Source organism: Idiotropiscis lumnitzeri, chromosome 5 (genome assembly GCF_059441095.1).
Source record: "Idiotropiscis lumnitzeri isolate Australia: NSW breed Sydney's pygmy pipehorse chromosome 5, RoL_Ilum_1.0, whole genome shotgun sequence".
NCBI lineage: Eukaryota > Metazoa > Chordata > Actinopteri > Syngnathiformes > Syngnathidae > Idiotropiscis > Idiotropiscis lumnitzeri.
This window is the reverse complement of record NC_142395.1, coordinates 12,764,074-12,779,816: the sequence shown is the minus strand read 5'-3', so window position 1 is coordinate 12,779,816 and position 15,743 is coordinate 12,764,074. Positions and strand designations below refer to the sequence as shown.

The window sequence follows — 15,743 nt, the reverse complement described above, 5'->3', positions numbered from 1 at the left end:
GTGACTTTGGGATAAGAGGTCCAGGCTGGGAGAGCGGCGGCTGGCCCCCTTCTATTAATACAGGCCACGCAATCAATATGCCGCTGGCATTTCTGGGCTTCCTCTGGGCTACGGTGCTTATCTTAATGGCAGTGTGCTCCAATTTTCTTTTCTTGTGAGGACCCATATATCATTGCTTACAATATATATATATATATATATATATATATATATATATAAAACCTGATTTCAAATGAATTGGAGATATTGCGACTGAGTAAAAGATAAACATTTTTTTAAGCGACTACTGCTGCATTATCTCAGGATCATCTTTCTCAGGGTATCTATCTGCACGTTTGTTTGTATACACATATTTGGGTCCCAGTATTGCTTGTCCTCCCATTAAGTTTGAAGTGACACAACCAAGTATTCTTTTTTTTCAAGCTATGTTAGTTAACAACAAAAAATATTTTATTAGATTTTATTGCTGACTAAAACAAAAATGGGCATGCTGATTCCAAAACTGCAGTCTGTTTTTTCTAGAATGTCATTTCTTTCTCTATATAGCTCACCCTCCAGATAAGCAAAATGTCACTGATTAATTGTAGCAAGCTGCTAGTAAGAAACGCTTTTTGTGATTGGATCTACGGCTACGTCACAATTAAGACAGTGGGGTGAGAGGCGTGTGCAGCTCCCAGTAAGTCAGTACAATCCAAATCTGCTAACAGAAAGCAAGCATAGTCGGAATTCAGAGGATTAGTTCTTAACCTTGTAACCATGGACATATCGTTCTAGTTCTCTCGCAGTTCATGCTGGTTTTCTTTGATTATTTATTTAATTAATTTATTCATTCATTTTTTTAAAGTTTGTGCCTATTTCTTAGTGGCTCATTGGCTCATCAGGTACTGTAAAATTCCTTTACATCAATCGTTTATCCACATACATGACTTGGAAGAGCTGTATATGACAAAATTGACATGCTTTCATAGCCAAAACGGCCCTCCAAGGGAAAACTGAAAACTTTTAGAACCATTATTTTTATCCAGTTACCAAAAAAAATAAAATAATAAATAACCAACGGTTTGAACATTTGCAAAAAGATAATACAGACTGTACACAAAGATGGATGAGGGACGAGCTCTTTCTTCAAAATGTATCTTTTTTGGGTTATTTTGGAAAACAGCTCCTCATGTCAAAAGCACTCTGCTGACATAAAAAATATGCGATTCCTTTGACTCGGTCAGTATTACTCCTCTCACTGTGACCTGGCTTTCTGTTCAAGCCCTTCTTCTTCTTTGTTTTCGTTATCTGTCTTTTCAATCATTGCAGATGCCTTGGCGAGTGAGGACAGCACAACTGATTTGAGTGTATATGCAAGTCATTACACATATTAAGTAGAAGTAGCAGATAATGCTTTATAAGTACATTTTATTCTTTGTTGTTGTATAATTTTTTGTTGTTCTTTTTAGGTATTTGAGGGTCAAAGTGGAATAGAAAGAAATCGGTTTATTTGGGGAAAACATTGAAAGTTTATATGAAGATGATTGAATATTAAGAGAAAGTGAACACAAATACTGCTTGAAAATTTCAAATGGTATCAAAGTTCAAACAAAAGTAGGCCTATCAAGGTGTTTATTAATTGGCAATCTGCTGTGTTTCTGCATTGTGTTTTTGTGAAAGGCCATTGTTGTTTTAAAAGTTAATGACAAAAACATCGAATTCAGACTTACACTGTGATACAACCACAGTGGGTCCTTTGTTTACAACCATTTAGAGCCGCTCAAAATTATGAATTAAAATGAATAAATTTTTATTTTTTTAAAGGCAGGAACTATCAATGTGAGAAATACCTTAAAAATATAGAAAAGAAAATGTCAGACTTTTTGGGCTTCACGGACACATGCTTCTATTTTCTATGACTGGTGTTTGTCACAATGTTTCCAGCAGCGATAATCGTCATGAAGCGTAGCATAGGCAGGAGATGACGGGCCGCATATTAAGGGGAGGCCGGTTGATGTGGGCAGAGACACAGATTTATGTGGACAGATTTCTTGAAATGATATGCGTTGCATCGGCGGGCACAAAGACAAAAGCAACGGCGCATCCGCTCGGCAACGATGATTCCGTGATACGTTTTGGCATTTCAAATAAAAGTACGTCTGGCGCTGGCCCACAGTGTCTGCCGGATATCAGTGCTCACTGTCGCTGCATTAGACACACTTGCACAATCTGTGGAGATCAAATATAAGGCAGAATTGGATTCTGACAAGTGTACCCGGAGCCAGTATGGTTTACTGCTGTTATCAAGACTCACAAACATGTTGCACGAAGCACATACTTGTGACTTTGGTCTCCTTCAACCTGTCACCAACACCTTTTCAGTCAAGACAAGTGAAAGAAAAGTTCTGTCTGCAATGAAAGCGCAAGGAAATATAAAAGTGATAGCCGATAAACTTTGTAGAGAGGTGACACAACACATACGCAACGGCAGTATTGAAACCAACCTGAATCAAAATGCTCCTGCTCGTCTTTTTCTTCATTCCTCTACAGGAAGTAGTTTGCAAACTAACCCGGATGAAAAAAAACAAAAAAAAACAACGTATGTTATAGTACTTCACAACTGTTGTGATTTTGTTAACAATTTGGCTTTTGGTCTGTGCTGTTTGATTGCCAATGTATTTATTTGGACAACTGAATTTTATTAGGTTGATTTGATAAACAAAGTTACCATACCATTGCAAAATTAATAAAGTGTTTCGAATGGGAATCATGTAAAGACTCACACAGAAGGTTCCAAGGACAGAAACCCCCGCGGGACGCCTTAACGGTTTGAGATGCACAACATCATGGTTACTGAGCCAAAAGGAGTACTAAAACCAACTCACGAACAGTTTTCGTAATGGAACTAAGACATTAACTAACAATGTTTGTAACGTGGCGGTCAATCTGGAGACTTGAAAATCATTAGTTCAAGTACAGTACCCTGAGGGATACAAGGCAAACCTGAAGGCCAAGCAAGCATTTCATTTCATTTCATTTGATGTTATGTGATGGTGGACCGTACACTTGGACTTTGTAGTTAGCATGTACACCTTGCCGTTTTGAAGTTTGAATCATAACTCGGGCCCTTTTGTGTGGCGTTATCATATTTCACCGAGCTCCCTCCCATGCTCATTGAGGACTAAATTGTCTCGAGTTGTCTAATAATGTGATATGGAACGGCGGTTAGTTTATTTGTGCCCTGCGATTGGCTAGCAACTAACCGAAGATATCTCGGGCCCAAAGTTCACATGACCCTTAATAAGGACACACGTTCGAGAAAATAGATGGATAGAACTTTCTGGTTTTACAGTCAATTTTCTCTCTCCAATGGATGGGTGGATGATTGCGATGGTCAATGGTGTGAAACGTTGCATTCAGCTCAATACATTGGTGCAAAAGTTGTCGAATAAATGAATGTGTCTGACTGACTTCAGTCAGTCGAACAAGAAAAACACCCATTTGAATCGCACATTAAGTGATAAAAATGCTGAAACTCCCTTCTGAAAAAAATAACGGATTCTTCTCCCATTCCCTACCATTTTCTTTTGCTGACATGGGTTATACAGTTTTGAACAACTAAGTACGTTCAGTGTCATGATAGTTGGCGACAATCGCTGATAGTCATATGGATGACATGTTTGTACATGAGCAATACTTTGTAAGCCATGCTTAGGAATTTTCCTAGTTGTGTATATTTTTTATTCGTCTTGTACGATTCTCAGTCAGAGCTTGGGACCACCTTTATATGAAAAATTATTTTGATTTGGGTCGAAATGATGTCATGCATAGATCTGATCAGGATATCTGACAAGAAGGTGCACTGCATCAAGACGTCGACTCTCATGCTAACAATCTGCCATATGCCTGTCAACTTGTCATAGCGAGCATTTCATGTACACTATGCTACGTTTTTCATCACATGAATGGTTGATTTCATCTTAATCTTGTGTGACAGTTAAAGAATGAGACGTTCGACGTGCATCACCTTCATTAATGTTTGAAAGTCTTTGAGCAGGATTTTCTCATTTTTAGCACAGACATATTAAAACGGTCAACTGTAATGGCAATCAATGATAAAACCTTTTGTCTGGACACTTAATAAACGTTTTATGAGACAGGCTGTTTTGATTCCAGACATATTTTGTTGCCGGAGATCAGCAAAAGTTGAATCAAGAAAACTGGACTCTTGTTTGTTGAAGACGTTTCACCTTGAATCCAAAAGGCTTCAATTTTAAGCCACAGCTGAAGACTAACTGCAGTGCAATCCCAGACAGAAGCGTTTCCCGACAACTTCTTCTGGGGGACTGACCTGCTACCTGGAAACTACAATATTCCTCCCTCTGCAGAGCAAGACCACAGAAATTGGCAAGACTCACTCTTCCCACTTTTTCCTTCCCAAAACAATTTGTCACTGCTACGGCTGTTTCTATCTGTGACAACCGGTAGGCCACTTGCCTCAGTGAGTGACAAAACCTGTCACCCTGCGTCACTTTCACTCTCTTCTCGCCTGGCGTTTGGACATACCAGCGCCGCTCCTTATAAGTCAAGGCTGAAATGGGCTGAGTCTAATGCAGACGTGCCGGGCTGCATTTCTGTTAACGGAGAGACCTATTTGCAAACAAAATCACCAGGAGACATTCCCCCACAAGGCACCATCTGGCTGCCGCATGCACGTACCTGCCTCCATCACCAGTGCCTCTATTTATAGACGCTCTCGTGTCCGCCACCCCCACGCTGCATATTGTATAAACACCAACCAAAATCTACCTGAAAGATCCGCTAACCGGCGAGCTTCCGATACCATTTTCTAATCAAGTCAAAAGTTCATACAGTGGTGCCATTGTACAGCAAAGATTCCTTGGATAGTGAACGGGTCAGACTACGTAGGCAACAAAACATCTTTTTGTCAGGTGTTTATTTATTTTTTACAAAATAACTTCATGTAAAGGTGTTAGAGTGATGATGTATATCGTGGCATAAGTTTATTGTTGTTTCACAAAATAACTTCATGTAAAGGTGTTAGAGTGATATAACTTGATGGCATTTTATATGGAGAACACAGAGTAGAAGAAGTGATTTTCGGCTTGGACCGACATCGACTTCCAATTTCATCCAAAAAAGTTCCCTGTCGTTCACCGCCCCAACAGAAGTCAAAGCAACGCCCCATATGTCTGCAAAATGTTAACAAATTAACGAAGAAAACCGTCAAATTTCTGAAGAGGCAGGTTGGGTTGTGCATACACTGGAACCGTCATTTATTTGTATCTTCTCCCGGAAAAATCCTCATCAATATTTCTTTGGACTACCAGAACGGGCCAGCTGATTGCCAATGATTGTTTGTCATCACTTGATGACTATTTTGGGCTTGCTTATAAAACACAAGCCCCGCCCCCTCACCCCGACTTGTATCGGCTCATGAGGGCGGCAACATTTTCACATATTTCACATGGACACCGGCAGAATGCGAGCTGATGTCAGCCGTGAACCGCGGCGGGCTATTGGGGTTATCAATAAAGTGATTAGAGTCTCATCTCAGGGAGGTGCCGACTGAATACTCATCACTCGTATTATGCTATTGAACGAGCACTCCCCAGCCATGATATTGAGAGGCCCTAATAGAGACGTGCACTTGCAAGCTTGTTCGACATTTGCTGCATTTTGATAAGGTCCACCGTGACGATATTGGCTTGAATTTCAATGCAACGTTACTGCACGTGGTACCTCGATTCACGCGTGTCACTTACACAATTTTTTTTTCCAGTCATGAGCTGTCGCTTGGTCCCTTTCATGTTATGAGCCAGAATTTGACTTGTGAGCAGGCTGAGACACGCCAATGCTCAAAGTGAAGTGAAATGCTCACTGAGGCACTTTCAGTTGTTCATTGAACGGAAAAAGTGGCCAAATACATAAATACAAAATTGTTTTTATTAAAAAAAGTGGTGGTTTTGGGGTACTAGAACATATTAAAGGGATCATTTATTTAGTATACAAGCTTGGTTATAAAATGAGTTGAACTTGAAAGTCAAGGTACCTTAAAGGGGAAGTCAATCTCCAAATTCTCTTGGCAAGAAAATGTTCTCTGCACCTTAACTGGTCTACACTGCATTCTGATTAGAATTGCATTTTTGGAATATGAGTTAAGCAGCAATATCCACCCGTTTTCAGCCATCTGAGAGGGCGTCCATTTTATCACTTTCTGTCAGGGTTCACCTGTTCTCTGAAGCAGAGCCATGATTGGTCTTTACATGAACCCTGTGCAACTGCTGTGTCATTTTCATAAGTGGCAAAATGGCCACGCCCTGAGATGGCTAAAAACGGGTGGATTTTGCTGCTAAACTCATATTCCATAAACGCAATATTAATCAGAATGTACTTTGTAGATCGAATGGGCTGCATTGAACATTTTCTTGGAAAGAACATTTTTGTGTTGACTTCCCCTTTAACCTTATCATTATTCTCAAGAGTCAATCTTTCAATACTTGTTAAACTGAGGTCTTTAAAGGACAATGAAATTACACCCCCCCCCCACCAAAAAAAAAAATCCACAAGTGTTCTTTTTGTTGCTTATTCCAGATGTTGGCAGCTCTGAACATGCATCCATGTTAGTCAGTAAAGAATAATGAATACCTGATCAGTGAGCCCATCTGTTACTATTAAAAGTAATGGCGTATCATTAATATAATTGATTTCAACAATGAGAGTGTCGTTTAGCTTGATAAGATAAGATAATCTTAATTAGACATGCAATGAAATGAAAACTAGTCGACAACAAACTTCGTGAAGTTAGAATGTTCCGTAAAACACTGCCTGTTCCCATGTTATTAATCTCACTGGGACATTTTATTTTGAACTATTCAAATTGTTCCCGGCAGCCCCGTTCACACTTCTCTCCTTTTACAAAAATAACTTTGTACTGAAGTGATATAGCGATACATCTTGACACGAATTCCCATGGAGAATATTTACGACAGTACTCTTAATTGACATTTGACATCAGTTTTCTTCATCTCAGTTTAGTCAGTGTGCATCCATGTGCTGCAAATTTATTAACGTTGACTTTGTGGGGTTTTGCAATGCACTTTTCCTAATTAGATGTATTGGTGTAGAAATTTCCATTTCTCACTTGTCTGCAATACAATACACACCACAAAGAGCAAACTGCTGTCTGAGGTCAGAAACCTCTATTTTCCTAATCATCTCGTAAAGACCAAATTTGTACGCCAAAGATAAGGTATGCACACATACACACAAACACACACCACAACGAGCAATATGCTGTCTGACGTCAGAAATCTCCAGCTTCTCTATCATTCGGTAAGCAGCTTAATTGCACCCCCACCAAAAAATAACTCAAAGAAAAAGCACACACAGGCACACACTGCATCGAGCAAACTGCTGTATGAGGTCACAAATGTTTAATTACCCAAGCATTGGGTAAGCGTCATAATTGTACCCCCACCCCCCAAAAAAAAAAGTTAAGGTGAAGCACACACAAACACCACAAAGAGATAACTGAAATCTCTAACTTCTCAGTCATCTGGAAAGCCCCACACTCACCCCCCCAAAAAAAATGTAGAAAATCTTGTAGTTTAGAATACACGATAAATGTTCAACGTGGAAAAAAAAAGGAATCAAAGTAAAACGCTGTAATTGAGAAATGAAGTGTCATATTTCCAAAACATCACAGAAGGAGCATAACGTGAAACCTTTCATTGTTTGAGTCTCCCAAATTGAAGCCTCACATTCAATTCCAATGTTGATAAGTGACTTACGATAAGCCAAGACGACAGCTTTACTCGGGATAAACCATTGGTTTGTTAGTTGGCTCAAGCACAAAAAAACAGAACGTCAGGAATATGAAGGTTCGGAAATGGGGGTGTACGCCTCACACCATCCTTTTGTATGTTGGTCTTGTAATATCTTACATTCATTTGAAACACTTTAGATTGGAATTGAGAGTCTCTCGTGCAATCCCAATGCAGTTGTCTTATCTTAACACCGCAGAATTCTCACGTCTCAATAACGTACACCGGCAGAACAAAAGATGTCGTTTTGAAACCGGTTAACGCCTTTCATACGCAAATCTTCGCACATCGCTGACGGCTGATGATGTCACCGATTCTCAAAAGAAGAATTGCAAAAAAATGAAAACCAAATATTCATCTCGTTTCATAAACATGCTAAGGTTGCATCCAATTTAAAAATACAGCTTTTGATGAAGTGAAATCATCAACAAGCAGATGTGCTGGCACGCTTCTCTATTGAGATGCTATAAAAGCCTCTCTCGCTCGCTTTTTGGATGGATTTCACCAGTCATCCCGACGTGGGAACAATTAGTCAATGCGCATGGATCAGCACCTAAATAATTACATATTGAGTTATTACTCAAAGGCTCATAAACATATTGATTGCTTGCATATTCCCTGAAATATGCAGAAAATGCATGTTCCCCCATTTAGATCAACTGTGCAAAACGTTTGCGCTGCTGACATATCTCTTGATTTGTATTTTGTGTAAGGTGTGTTTGTGTGTCGTGATTATGGAGTGTGCAGAGTGTTGGCAGGGAAACACGGCGATGTGTGTGAAGAGGTGCGACCTCGCTCCTGATAAGAAAAAAAAAAAAAAAGACCTTCCGACAAGAATATGCAAGCTCACTAAAGCAAATAATCAACATTGTACTCTAGAGAAAGTTAGTTCCTCGCAATGCTCCTCCAGAACTGAAGATAACCATTAGCATGCCAAAGTGGTGGGCAGGTGTGTTATTATCGTGCCGCATCTCCGCCTGGCTAACAGTTATACAGACGTGTATTCTGTATATACACACCGCCTACTCATCCGGAATTATCAGCAGTGGTTGTTGAGTAGTCTAAAAGGAGAAAAACATCTCATTTTAGATTTCACATTGTGGATCCTTGCAGTTCCTAGGATTAAAACCAAATAAATTCCAGAGACAAAAAGGTCAAATGCCGTCTTATCTCTTGTTGCAAAATAAACTTTAGGTCCTTGTAGAATGAAAATGCTGAACAATTTGGCATTTTAATAACATTTTCAGGAAAAAATGAGCTGGAGCCTGTCTCTGGCTTTGGGCAAGGCAGAGTTAGGGTTCGAGTTAGGGTTAGCAATGTGGGGGGGAACGGGAGAACACAAAGAAAATCCATGCAAGCATGGGCAAAACACGTAAACGCCACACGGAAATGTTGGATTTGAACCTCGGACCGAAGAACTATGAGCCTGCCAACGTAACCTTGCTGCCCCAGACCACAGACAACTTGGAGATTGAGGAACCAAGGCAAGTGGAAATTGTTGATCCACACGAGAAAGCGGTACAGCAAAGTAGTCGTTATCCTGTATAGCGCTTTTGGACCTTTGAGGTACTCAAGGCGTTTAACACTTTCTCCTCATTTGACTGATGACGCAGAAACAGACTCTCATTTGGGAAGACTGCACATCGTCAGCTTGGTCTCTGATGCTAATTAGCTAATAGCGAAAATGTTTCCTGGCTGGCTAGGGAACGTATCGGGATTAGCCTGAAGAGCTGGACGAATTGGCTGGGGCTGAGAGTCTGTACTATCCCCCCTAAGACTGCCACATGTGCGATCTGACCTAAGATCAGGGGAACAGACGGATGAATGGATCCTGTCAGCCTTGCGGATGAGCTGGAGCCTATTCCAGCTGACTTGGGGTGAGAAGAAGTTTACGCCTTGGACTGGTTACCAGTTAACCACCGAGGACACATAAACAAGCAACCATTTGTATTCACGTTCACCCTCAATTGAAATTAGACAGACCTAATGTTTTGTCTGGCAGGCCACGTGTGATGTCAGGGCTATAGTAGCATGGTGTCAAAGCAGAGAACACATCCGGGTTGAAATGTTTTTTGGGAATATATCTGTGTGCCGTTTGCACAGACATGTTCGATTCATTGAAGACTCTAAATTGTTCATAGGTGTGATTGGTTGTCGTCTCTATGTCACTTGTGATTAACTGAGAACCGGCCCATGGTTTACACCGCCTCTAGCCCAAAGTTGACTTCAGTTACCCGCGAACGTAATGAGAACAACAGAAAATTGATAAAGGGATGGAAAAATTAACAATCAACGATTTGCGATGATGATTATCCATTAACATTCCCAATATGACCTGCTCAGAATCTTGACTTGTCTATCATTCAAAATCTAAAGTGCTTAATAAACCATGAAAAATGGTAGGCATTACAAAGGCAACCTATTATCGCCATTCAGCTGGGTCGTCTTATTACAAACCAAACAATGAGGTTCTCTACCTACATCCTCCATGAGAATTAAAAGGTCTAATTACAGCAGACAAACGAGCACCGCATAGTGAGCGCCAACAACAAGACTTTTTTTTTTTTCCCCCAGCCTTATCTACACTCCCTCCATCGTCTTACTTTCGGGCCCCTAAATCATTGGCGGTTAAACTGGGGACAAAATGAATGGTGTCGTTGATACAATAGAAGCGGCGGAACAATGAAGATGTATTGTTCTATGTAGAGCATATTCATCTTTGAGATCAAATGTAACATTAGGAGAGGGACTAGTGAGGGTTTGAACGCTTTCCACTATGAGGATTCGCTTTCAACCGACGTGTCAAGCGCCACCCAACCGATACAAGATGCTGATTCCCTGAAAAAGTAACTTAGTTACTTTACTGATTACTTTGAAGCGTCAAATCAATGCGCAATTATTGCTGTCATGGCGGAAGCTGCAACGCGCCATGCAGTCATACACAGGAATGACAAGAACTGAAAAAGGTAGGCTACCCGGATAAGAGGACATTCAATGATAAAAATTGGCCCGCCTTTCAGTCGCAGGCGTGAGCTCACGACGAGTACCAACGTTGCCTTGACTCTGCTCCTGCAGGACCACGAAGTAGCTTTTGTCTCGAAGCTCAAATCAAAACAATAATGCTAATGTTGGCATTGTCGGAAATTTGCGCGCTCACAATAAATAGCCTTGAGCTTGATCGTTTGCAATTCCACACTGACACGACTGGCCATGCAACAAAGTGAAAGTAGTTTCTAAAGAAAAAAAACAAAGCGATGACTGCAAAATATACTGTTTGAGTAAAGCCAAGATGAATTCATGTTTCATACTGTCTCTTTGTCAATGTCATTCTTTAAGTAATTAATTAAAAAAAAAGAGAATTAAAAAAATTTGAAGAATAAGAATCCTAAGAAGTGAATCATATCAGAAGAAACAATACAATTTGTAGAAACAAATTAAAACTCATACTTTGCATGACAGACTGAAGTGTATATTTGTGCAAATTGTGCAGTGTCAGCATTCAAGGAATGTGCCACCTTCCTGCCGGGATCCGTATGTGTATGTACTGTGAAATTAAATGCTCTTCCACTCCATGGCAGAAGGAACAATTCACCTGTTGTCATTCATCCAGCATCATAATACATGCACGCTTAACTAAACAGGCTGAGATTTCACACCAACTGAGTACATTTGTAATTAAATTGAGACAAGTTCAGATAACATCACTATTTTAATATTCAGACTTTTTCTTTGGTGAAATTATTCTAATGTAAAATATATGCCCTGGCGTTCTGAGTGCGTCCTTTTTTATGATTTCCACAGGCTGTAGGTTCCCCAATCTTTGCTCTAAAATATTTAACAACGTGAATGCGAAAAAGCGCGTACCAAAGCAAGTTTTATTTCTTGTTGGGTATTGCTCTTCATATGCATTGCTTGCCAACAAATCACTTCCTCTGTCCAGATGATGCAATGTTTACAGAGGCAGTGGCTGCACTTTTCCTGGAAACATTTGAACAGGCGCAGCATTAATAATCCATGTGATACGTGTTCACGCGTAAATGCGGCGCGGAGCTGTAAGTGCCTGTCCTCAGTCGGCCACTGTGTTTTTATTTTTTTTTCCCTGAGATCTTTTTTTGCGGGGCTAAGCTGTGATTGATGACTGAAGGGCCGGATGGGGAGATAACGGGCTTGGGCCAAGAGAGTTCTGCCGTTAGCCTGGAGGAAAAGAGCGAGGGAGGACAGTGTTGGGTAATATAACAGTCAGTATATTTATACGGTGTGCGAGAGAATTGAATTACTGGGCTAGTCCCAAAGAAACAGGTCTGTTATGATACATGTAAACACATCAGCAGAACTAAATTTGTACCAATGTTGCTCGTTGTAGTGGCGGGTGGCAAGGTTGATTGGTTTTGGCCCAAAGCGGGTTACACACGTACAGAAAATTGGGCCAAATTGAAGATGTTATTTTATTATTTATTTATTTATTTTTAAACAGTTAAAGTTGACAGTGGGTGGCACAGTGGTTGACTGCTTCGCACGTCCGCCTCTCAGTGCAGAGGTGTAGAGTTCAATTCCAGCCCGGGCCTACCTCTGTGGAGTTGGCATACTCTCCCCGTGCTTAATCCGGTTTCCTTCCTATTCCAAAGAAATGTATGACAGGTATGATTGTCATGTGTGCCCTGCGATTGGTTGGCAACCAGTTCAGGGTATACCCCGCTTACTGCCCGAAGACGGCTGGGATAGGTTCCAGATGACCTGCGACCCTTGGGAGGATTAAGCGGCTTGGATAATGGATGGGTGGAAGTTTACAGTCACAAACAGAGAATGTTTCTCCCCAAAATCCTCAAATAGGTTAATTTGTGAGTGGCAAAGAACAAATAAGCTGGGGTTGACTCTAAATACAGATGAATGCTTTTTTTTTTCATTTGTTTTTTCCAGTATGTTCCTCATACTTGTTGGTCGAAAATGCCTTACATTTTGTGTGCATGCAAAGGCATTGACTGGTGGGTTGTTTTGGAAAATATCTGTCAGTGATCAGGGAGGTCTTGTAGTTTGCTAGGGCACATAGCTCCATTTTTGCAAAGCAAACACCAACAAGCTAATGTTGTTTCATTTTACACGCGCGACAACGCCGACAGTCAAGAGCAATGTGAACGAAAACCCAGCGGCAGGGCCTCGCCGCTGGCGTTCCATCAAAAATCAATGCGACGTGGGAGGCGTGCGCAAACAAGACGCGCACTCGGGCAAGAGCGCGCGGAACCCACTGTAAGCACCCACAGACACACACACGCACACACACACCCCCACACACACACATACAGTCTCTTCAATCTCATATCATCTGGCTAGTACACACTTAGCTTGCGCATGGATCAATCTCTTGCTCTTTTTAACTCCTCCCCTAACTCAAATCAAATCAAAGTGTCATCCACACAACACTGGTATTTCCTGAGAACATTAGCATCTAAGCTTTTCCTCAGACACGACACCTCAATTAGTCTCCGGTCAACCACTTAAGACAAATAAACACCTTCCTCATTCCATAAAAACTTCATTCATGGTAACTCACTCTTTTGTACGGTGGGGCTAATTTACACATTAACCACGCTCATACCATTTCCCCAATGATGAGAACATCATCTCAGCTGGGAAAGAATCCAGAGCCCCTTTCAAGTGATGGCCAGAATCCCTGCACTACACTGAGCCAAACGCTATAATGCAGAGGCACTACCCACATCCCCCACAGGTGTGATGCTCCTTTTATCAAAACCAATGGGTAAGCAGAGCTGCATTGAGTTTTGTGAGATACTCAGTTCATAGTCATACTTGATTGCCGGGTGAAGTTGTGAATTTGGTAGAAATTACATTTCTTATTTTGTTTTTTTTAATTTCATTTGACTTTTTTTAAATTAAGTTTGAATTATTCTTTAGAGCAGGTTTGTTTGTCTTTATTCGTTTTTTATATTTTAAAATCCATTGTTAAACGCGTAGTATTACTTATATATTTTTTTCATATATAACATACTTGTCAATTGCAAGACAAAAAAATATTTTTGTGGATTAAAGTAAAGAAAACTACAATTGTGAAACGATCTTCCTGTTTGATCTTCCTTCTTTGGCACGGCCGTACAGTAATACCAAAATAACCATGTATTATATTAACTGACAAAGATGACAACGAAGGACATTTTCACAAAAATTATAGGTAGTATTGTTTTGTTTTATAAACATAAGATGTAGTTTTTTTTTTTTTTTTAATTTTACAATTTGGTTTTTACTTGATTTTGTTCACGAAAATGTGCTTTCAAATTTAGTTTGTTTATTTCGTTAAATTTCGTGAACTATAATTACCTTGATTTGGATGGGTTCTAATTGACCGTTATAACTGTCTATCGGGAAAACTCCCCTCTCATGTGACCTTCACCCTAATATACAGTATATGTCTGTACTGGATGCTCATGTCGAGGCTCGGATGTTTGCCGCATTCTCTCCATCTCATCCGCAGATAGCAGCAGAGTTCTGACAGATACGACCTGGCTTGCTCCTACCGCTAGGTGACACATTTTTTATTTATTTCTGCTCTCCTCCACTTTGCTATTTACTCCACAGCGCTCTGGACCCTCCAGCTATTGTCAGTTCTGCTCGCCTCCAATGTTCGGAAAAAAAAAAAAACCTCAAATGGATTTACACAAGGTTTACCATCAAATGCCCCTCGTTTTTCATTCCGACGCGAGCCATTCGTCAACGTTGACCTGGTCACTCTACTCCAATGGCTGCTCTCTGTCAAGTCCTTTCGCAGAGGAGGCTGCAGCGCATCTTGACCCGCGTTCGATATTATTCCGCTCAAGTTGTACAACATCCTATAGCATCAGACTTGAGCTCAGAAAGTAGCTAAAGCAGAGCTTTCCAAACTTGTAGCGAATGATTCCCTTGGGAGGTGCAATGGTATAATAATCATACATTTGCCATTTTTACGATGGAATGGTTTATTAAATTAACAGATTTGACAAATATTTCCTATGGGAAATAATGCTTTGAAATGAGAACAACTTACAAGGACAGATAATGTTCCACTTCGGAGGTTCGGAAGCGAAACGATTCTGTTAGGCAAGCAAGTAAGTGATCACATTTCCCACCAAATCTCGTAAGGCGGCGGTCCCACACGTGGGCCTGAATATAAACTCGGCGTTCTTTGACAAGCTCGAAAATGAGCTACTCTGTAACGCTGCTCGACATCGGCGTGCTCTATTCAGAATTCAGCAGACTTTGTGCAACTACGCGATTGACATGACGGCATCCATTCCAATGAGATACACCCTTGCTCCATGCACAATTAATTTGATACAAGTGCTCCATCCCCCCCCACCCAACATAAATCCTGGATGATTATGCCGTGTTCAGGACAAAAGGCTTGTGTGACTATTTCCATCTTCCCCGGGCTGGAGGGAAAAAATAGAGGAAGGGAAATTAGTTTTGTTGTATTATGTAGATGTGACGCATTCTGCCGCATAGACAGCATTCAGCAGTCAGCCTTTGAATGGGTCAAGGTTATGAAAGTAAGAAAAAAAAACATCCTCTTCCTCCATTTGATTGACTTTGAAAATATTATTTTCACTGAAAATCGGTGAGATTTGGAATAATCCATCTCGTCCAAATTGTCATCATCATAAACCTTTCGAAACTGTTCGGACAGGATTTAAAAACAACGTTTTAACATTCTTAACAGTCATTCAAAGTTAAGCAGTTTAAAATAATAAAGCACATAGGGCCAAATTTACGTGCTCAGCGCAAGTCTTGCGTAAATTGCAATCTGTGTGTGCTCATGGGTGGAGTTTTGTTTCTTTTGGTATTTGAGTAGACGGGCGCAGACAGAAAGGGGTGTTTGCGCCGTTGCTGTTGACTTTGCTTTAAATTAAGTGTGCAAGTCAACCTCCACTT

The 15,743-nt window shown here is 40.6% G+C and overlaps 1 protein-coding gene across 2 annotated transcripts in view; it reads right to left on the bottom strand.

Annotated features, from left to right (window-relative positions):
- insyn1 (inhibitory synaptic factor 1) overlaps positions 1-15,743 on the bottom strand; it is a 74,870-nt gene that overhangs the window by 18,015 nt on the left and 41,112 nt on the right. The window lies entirely within an intron of this gene.